This window comes from Alosa alosa, chromosome 23, assembly GCF_017589495.1.
Source record: "Alosa alosa isolate M-15738 ecotype Scorff River chromosome 23, AALO_Geno_1.1, whole genome shotgun sequence".
NCBI classification, from domain to species: Eukaryota; Metazoa; Chordata; class Actinopteri; order Clupeiformes; family Clupeidae; genus Alosa; species Alosa alosa.
The window spans coordinates 14,692,393-14,699,109 of record NC_063211.1 but is presented as its reverse complement, the minus strand read 5'-3'; the positions used below and the strand labels follow the sequence as shown (position 1 = coordinate 14,699,109).

The following is a 6,717-nucleotide window of genomic DNA, read 5'->3' as shown; positions in this document are numbered from 1 at the left end:
CAAGGCATTGTATTATGCACCAGCAAGTAAAGTAGGCCCATACTACTACAATAGTCTCCATTGACATAAAGTAGCCTTCATTCTCACTTCAAAGCCCCCCCCCCCCCAGCATTATTTATGCATATTTGTTGCATGAACTCAACACTATAATACCCATCTTCATCCACATCTACGACATATGGATAACATATGACAGGTCTGTAACACATACAAACAGACACAGTAATGAGTAACGATGTGGCAGTTCCAAAGATAGCAGCTACTTGACTCTGTATCTTGGCCTGGAGGCCAGGGATCATTCAGGAATCATCCACGCTGAGGGTCAAGTCTTCCAGAACTCATCTGCGTGTGTTGGTTGAGCGGGCTCACAGAGGCATAGAGAGCCATTCAGGGAGGGGTGAGTTGACAGCACATCAGTGGTAGAGATGCTGGACCTTGGGCTATCGCGATCCTCCCACTGAGACCTCAAGTGATAGCTAAAGCTTGTCTAACCTTAGGCCACACAAATAAACAAACACACACACACACATTCAGCATCTGAACTGACCCTAAGGACAGTGCTCAGTAGAGTCGATTGCCTTTGCCACCTTCCCACCCTGACACCATATAGGCTACTAGGCGTCTATCCACCCACCCACCCTTCCACACACTGACTGTCATTATCAATATGTGTGAGTTGACATGACAGTTCTAGGGCAATTACTAGTTACCAAATAGAAAGAATGAGCCAAGTCTAAATTCGGACCGAATCATTTTGACAGTACAGCTTATATACCAACTAATATTGCGTGTGACTTCATCCCATTATACCCCATCATATCTTTGATGACCCTGTGCTTCCTTTGTCGCAGTATATACCTACAAACACTTTGGCAGGGAGTTCCCCAGCCTTGCTCTGACCAAAAGCCACCAGCTGCTTATCAGTAACTGCCTGGTCACTGTGATGATTTCAAATTGAGATTCGATGTTCGCCGTCTGCAGTCCCAAAGATAGCTGTCCAAGGTGCTGAAACAGGCAAAGTGTCTGATGGCAGTAGCAAATCAGACAAACACCACAAGGGTATTGTTAAACTACAAGGGTATTGCTAAACTACACCTATCAACACGTTGTCTCCATTTCAAACGTTGTAAACTCCATAACTGACTTGAATAACTGATGATATTCTGATGTAATGTAGCCTGTCGCTTTATCACATGTTCTGTAGACCACTTTTAAAATCTTCACTGACAATGATTTCCTTCTAAAATCTTCGTTTGTGAGGTAGGCTATTCCGTTACTGTTTCCCTCCTTGTCTTCAGGTGCCAGCAAATGTCTACAAATAGTCCTTATACTAAAAGAAAACATCGTTTTTTCCTAAGGTTGTCACGAGGAAAAATGGTCTGTCACTGCCTGAAACCAGAAGGCATCCTTGACACACCATCTTTCTGGAACAAATATCACGTATGTGCTGTCATACGACAATAAGGAGTTTTCCTGGACCTCTGAAATCCTGGGAACAGCTTTATAATGCCCAAAGCGAAACGATAGTGTTCAGCATACGAAATTAACACAGTTTAAGTGAAACAGCAGGTGAAGCAGAAGGCCCTACCTTTATCGATTTCGACCGAGGGATGAGTGGAGCAGCTGCGCCATGTTGACGTTTCTCGTTTATTTCCATACCGTAGGCAAGCCTACCAGAGGAGTACGCCCTTCCACACCGGAGGAAGGCAATTGCATGACGGCTTCGAGATCACCATACACGACACTGTTAAGCATTAATCGGCGATGATCTTAGAAAAAAAAAACAAATATCGCCGCAAGCCATGGTTAACAATACTTCCGACAGGACTGAAATTGGTTTCAATTCCACATAGCAAACTGTGTCTAGGCGACTCGAGACATCTCCAGGCGTGTCGTCATACACAACAGGCAGATTTTCTTTCTATTGTGCCTCTCCCATTCAATCACTCACCTAGCTTAAGAACTAGTTTGGGTTTTGGTAACAGGTTTAAGTATCAATTTAAAACCGCGTCATTTTCTTCTCTGTTTGTGGCGGTTTGTGGACTGGTGGGTGGGGAGCTGGGCACGCGCTGTCCCTTCCCAATGACAATCATTATCAATCAGAGTATTGAGCGACACACCTAAGAGGAAACAAAAATAACCTCCTGCGTCGCTTATGAATCAGAACACACGTATTTTCATTCTACAACAACATTCTGAAGTGTTTTTGTTCTTCCTTACGACGATCGTAGACAAATCGGAGACGCTACGTTTAGCTTTAAGACCATGGGTGTCGCCTGGTGAAACCTAAACATCCACCAGTCACATATGTGCAGACATAATTGCCAAATCCCACGAAGCAAAGGAAAAGGACCAACGCGACCGCTTTCACTTACAGCTTCTCATTGTCGAGACAAATCCCATAAAAAGCATGATTATCTATCGGGATGATCCCTATTAGGCCTAGGCTACATTTAATCCAACCCTATCCTTAATGCCAATCACGGCATTAAATTAAATATTAAATACTATTTGGGAGATTACATCTAGCCTATACATTGTTCGCATTTGGTCCAAAATGACGGCGTTAAGATGGTCAAGGATTTAAGCAATTCAACTGTTTTCTTTAGTTTTTTTTTTCCTTATCAGCTGTAAATCACAGATTGTCTCTCATGCCAATGCGTTTCAGGACACTAGCAGGAATGAGTCGTTCAATAAATAAATAATATGACAGTCAAATTAGTGTGAAGCTTCAAATATACCTGACAAGATGATGCTGGTTTGTGGTCTTACAATTCTAAATGTTTCTACAAATGTAAGCACTCACCATGGAAATGCCTGTCAGGTGCGGATCTATGGAAAGGTAGATACCGTCGCCTCGGATAATTTCACCCTCACAATTCCTCTGAGTATAAAAACATGTGATATATTCTTCTGATCATATGAACGAAATCTCCCGGTACACATCGACCCGTTCGAGGAATTGATGAATCAGTCCTCCATTGATAAAAAAAAACTGAGATTTGGTGTCACTCGTCTCGCCGTGTATTACCGATCAGCGCTTCCGGTTATCCGTGGCGCGCGCATCTCCCTGGATCTCACGACCCTCCCCGAAGCTTTAGGTTGGCAACTGGCAACCCAACCCTAAAGTGAAGCCTAAGCAGACAACTGACCATAAAACGAAGAAATGTTGCGCCAGACTAAGATCCCGAATTCACCAGAACCACAATCTCTAAAGTGAGGGAACTAAATAGGCCTACATAACAGTGCATAGCCTATCCTGCTTTATTTAAATTGTAACAATTTAATTAAGGTCTCAACACCATAATCTAACATCGCCGAGCGTGGACTGTGTAATATTCAGGCCATGAGAAAAATGAACGTAATTTAAAACCGTCCAAGGAGCACAGGGTCTTTCAACCCGCACCTGCATTCTCCGCACCTGAGGCCAACGGTTGGCATTATGACCACATCCCTCACACCACCCATCAATCCACAGGCGACCTCTGGTGGTTTCTGAATATCTCTCGGAGATGCTTAGTTTTTTGAAGACCTATTTGCCCTTTAGCCTTTACCATACGGCATTTCTGTTCCTATGATAAGCAGGTCTGTTTCTGGTGTTGATTTCTTTCTGTTCTTTTACTGCCATGTGTAGCCAAAATCGTATCTTGTACTTAGTTGGTTTAAATATCCTCCGATGTCGGGTCTACTTATAGTTTTTCTTCATTTCTTAACGTTTTCCAATCATATGCATATAGTTAAAGAAATATGGATATAGATATATGGATAGTATGGATATAGATATATGGAAAGTATATGGAGAACGAGCCAAATCATTAATTTACTGGTGCTGAGGCTCGTGCTGATGCATGCCGCATCTGCCTCATTTTGACATTCGCGGAGCTCCTCATTAAGCGTTGCCACAAGGTGAAGTTGGTTTGTCATTTGGGCACAGAGAACAGTTTATTCACTGTGATCGAGGATATGCTTGAAGGCAGGTGACGTGTATGCGCATCCATTGTGTGTGTGTGTGTGTGTGTGTGTGTTTTTGAAGCTTTGTAGTATTGTTTCTATTGACTGTATGAACTTTTCTAGTCTTACTGTCATCTATCACAAAATACGAATCCATACTGTATGCAAGAATGCATACAAGGGTTTAACATTGAGTCGTAGTAATAATCGCAGATTCGCAGTTGTCGATACAAGTTACAATTCCGAGTCATCCAATAATTTTCATTAGTACACCCTTAAAACGAATATGTTAGAAACAACACAATGTTGTCCCTATTTGGACATAGAGATGTGTTAAAAAAAAACAACACAAGTTGTGTTATTTTCCAACTAGTTTTAAAGGAGATATCCAGCGATTTTTCACATAGATCAGCGTTTCTTGAGGTCAACGAGTAGACTACTGTCGGTACGAAAAAAATGGTTGAACATCGCTCTCCCGTGTCCACTTGGCTGAGGTGCCTTTGAGCAAGGCACCTAACCCCCAAATGCAGTAGCTGTCCTCTGCTACGAATGTTCACTGCTAACTGTGTGTATGTGTATTCACTAACCATAGATGGGTACAATGCAGAGAAACACTTTCCTTCATGCTGTCAATGATGGGATCTATGTATATTTATAAGTTGAACAATTAACCATTAAAAACACACATAAGTAATGATTCAGACCTCTTCCTCTCATTGTCATCTTTAACATTTTATTTGTTTAGCAGACAATTTTAATCCAAAGTGACTTACACATAAGTAACATACATATTACTTATAATGTCAATTATATTATGAGGGATTACATTGTCCCCAGAGTAACTAAGTGCTTTGCTCAAGGGCAAAACAGTGGAAGCCAGAAATTGAACCCACAACTTTTTCAGGCTATGGCATGTTAGCCCAGCTCCTTAACCACTACGCTAACACCGCCCAATCTTTTCCTGAAACAATACATATGGCCTCTGATAAAGGTAACCAACCTACAGAAAGTATAAATATTTAGATAAGAGGTTGAGAGATGTACTCTTTGATCATGTTCATGTATCTTTGTTTATTGAATATATATTGTTTATTACTGTTGGACACTGCCTAGGCTCTGCTGTTAGTAAATATATTGCCCTTAATCCTATTTACTGTTCCATGTCTTTGTGTATGGAGGCTGCAAACCTATTCTTATAAACGTAATGTGTTATGACAATATTCTATTCTATTCTACATTCCAGGTGAAAGGAAGTACTATAAGCTACATCCCCCTGATTTGGTTTGTTTAGCACTGGTAGCGTCTCGGGCCATAAGTAGGTTAGGTAGCCTGTTGTGTAATGGTTCACAGACCCATCCCAACTCATGCCAGGGAAGTTTAAGAGGTCAGTTGCACTGGGACAGTGGAATTTAGAGACAAGCTGAGTGAGAGCCAGACCAGCCTACTACAACAGTACTGAGGGAGACTAGCATGTAACTAACATATAGTTTGAACATAGATGCATGAGAATAATGTAATTATTTTAACACCACACCACATACAGATATTTTAAGTAATAAATAGAGTATAGATTTACACTCCCACTATATTAAACACTGTCCAATGCTGTGGACATGGTGCACGTACGCACGCACGCACGCACACACGCGCGCACAGGCACACACACACACACACACACACACACACACACACACACACACATACACACACACACACACACACAAAACCAGTCATCCAGTTATTCATCTAGTGCACAGGGCGTGGTGAACTTGATGTGGTGGCGTGGGGCTTGTGGTGCTTCATTAGAGTGTATGTGTTGAATGTTAACCAGCAGTGTAAAACGCAGGTTGTTACACACACACACACACACACACACACACACACACCTCCTATTATATATCATCCATACTGTATATATTATTATGCATTGAGAATTCTTACACACACACACACACACACACACACACACACACACACACCTCGTATATATTATATATTATCCATGTATAGTATTATGCATTGAAAATTATTACATGAAATTAAACATTTCAATGAAAAAACATAAATGAACCCTAGAGGGCACTGTTCCTTAATTATGTGGCCTTTGTGATTGTCTCAGAGAAATAAATCTGTTTTCATTGTGTTATTGGTTTTCTTCTCCCACTGAAGGACACTACCACTGTTACTCGTTGCTATGCATTTACAAGCTTGAATGGGAAGCCACATGTTAGGTAATATTCTAGCACAAATCCTGAATGACTGGTGTTCACACACACACAGACACACAGACACACAGACACACACACACACACACACACACACACACACACACACACACACACACACACACACACACACACACACAGATACACCCTTCCTGCTGCTGGTGACAGCTGACCAGACCTATGAAGAAAAGTAAACACATACTCATGTGAGGAACATCTTGGCTTGAAGTGAAATGAGTTCTTTCTATTGTAGGTAAATCCCAAACTAAATTTCCTCTATGTTCTGATAGCTTTGCCAAATAAAGGGAAACTATTTGGACACTTCCAGTGTTTTTGTGACGTTTCCGGACCAGAGACACAGGCCTTCACCCTAGTTTATATCACAAGGTTATTATTTTTTCCAAGTCTGACGTTGGACCAGGGATTTTCAACCGATAGTGACCCAGGGACCACTGTTCTGACAGAGGCAGCCTGAGGACTACTGCTGTAAGCAGTGTGGCATAAAAATAGAGATTCCCATAGTGAAACAACATTATCTAAA

The 6,717-nt window shown here is 41.6% G+C and overlaps 1 protein-coding gene across 1 annotated transcript in view; it reads right to left on the bottom strand.

Moving 5' to 3' along the window:
• scn1lab (sodium channel, voltage-gated, type I like, alpha b) overlaps positions 1-3,083 on the bottom strand; it is a 44,867-nt gene extending 41,784 nt beyond the window's left edge. The window contains 1 exon segment of the mRNA XM_048234403.1: positions 2,807-3,083. The gene's annotated coding sequence lies outside the window, so the exon portion shown is untranslated.
• Between the last annotated feature and the right edge of the window lie 3,634 nt (positions 3,084-6,717).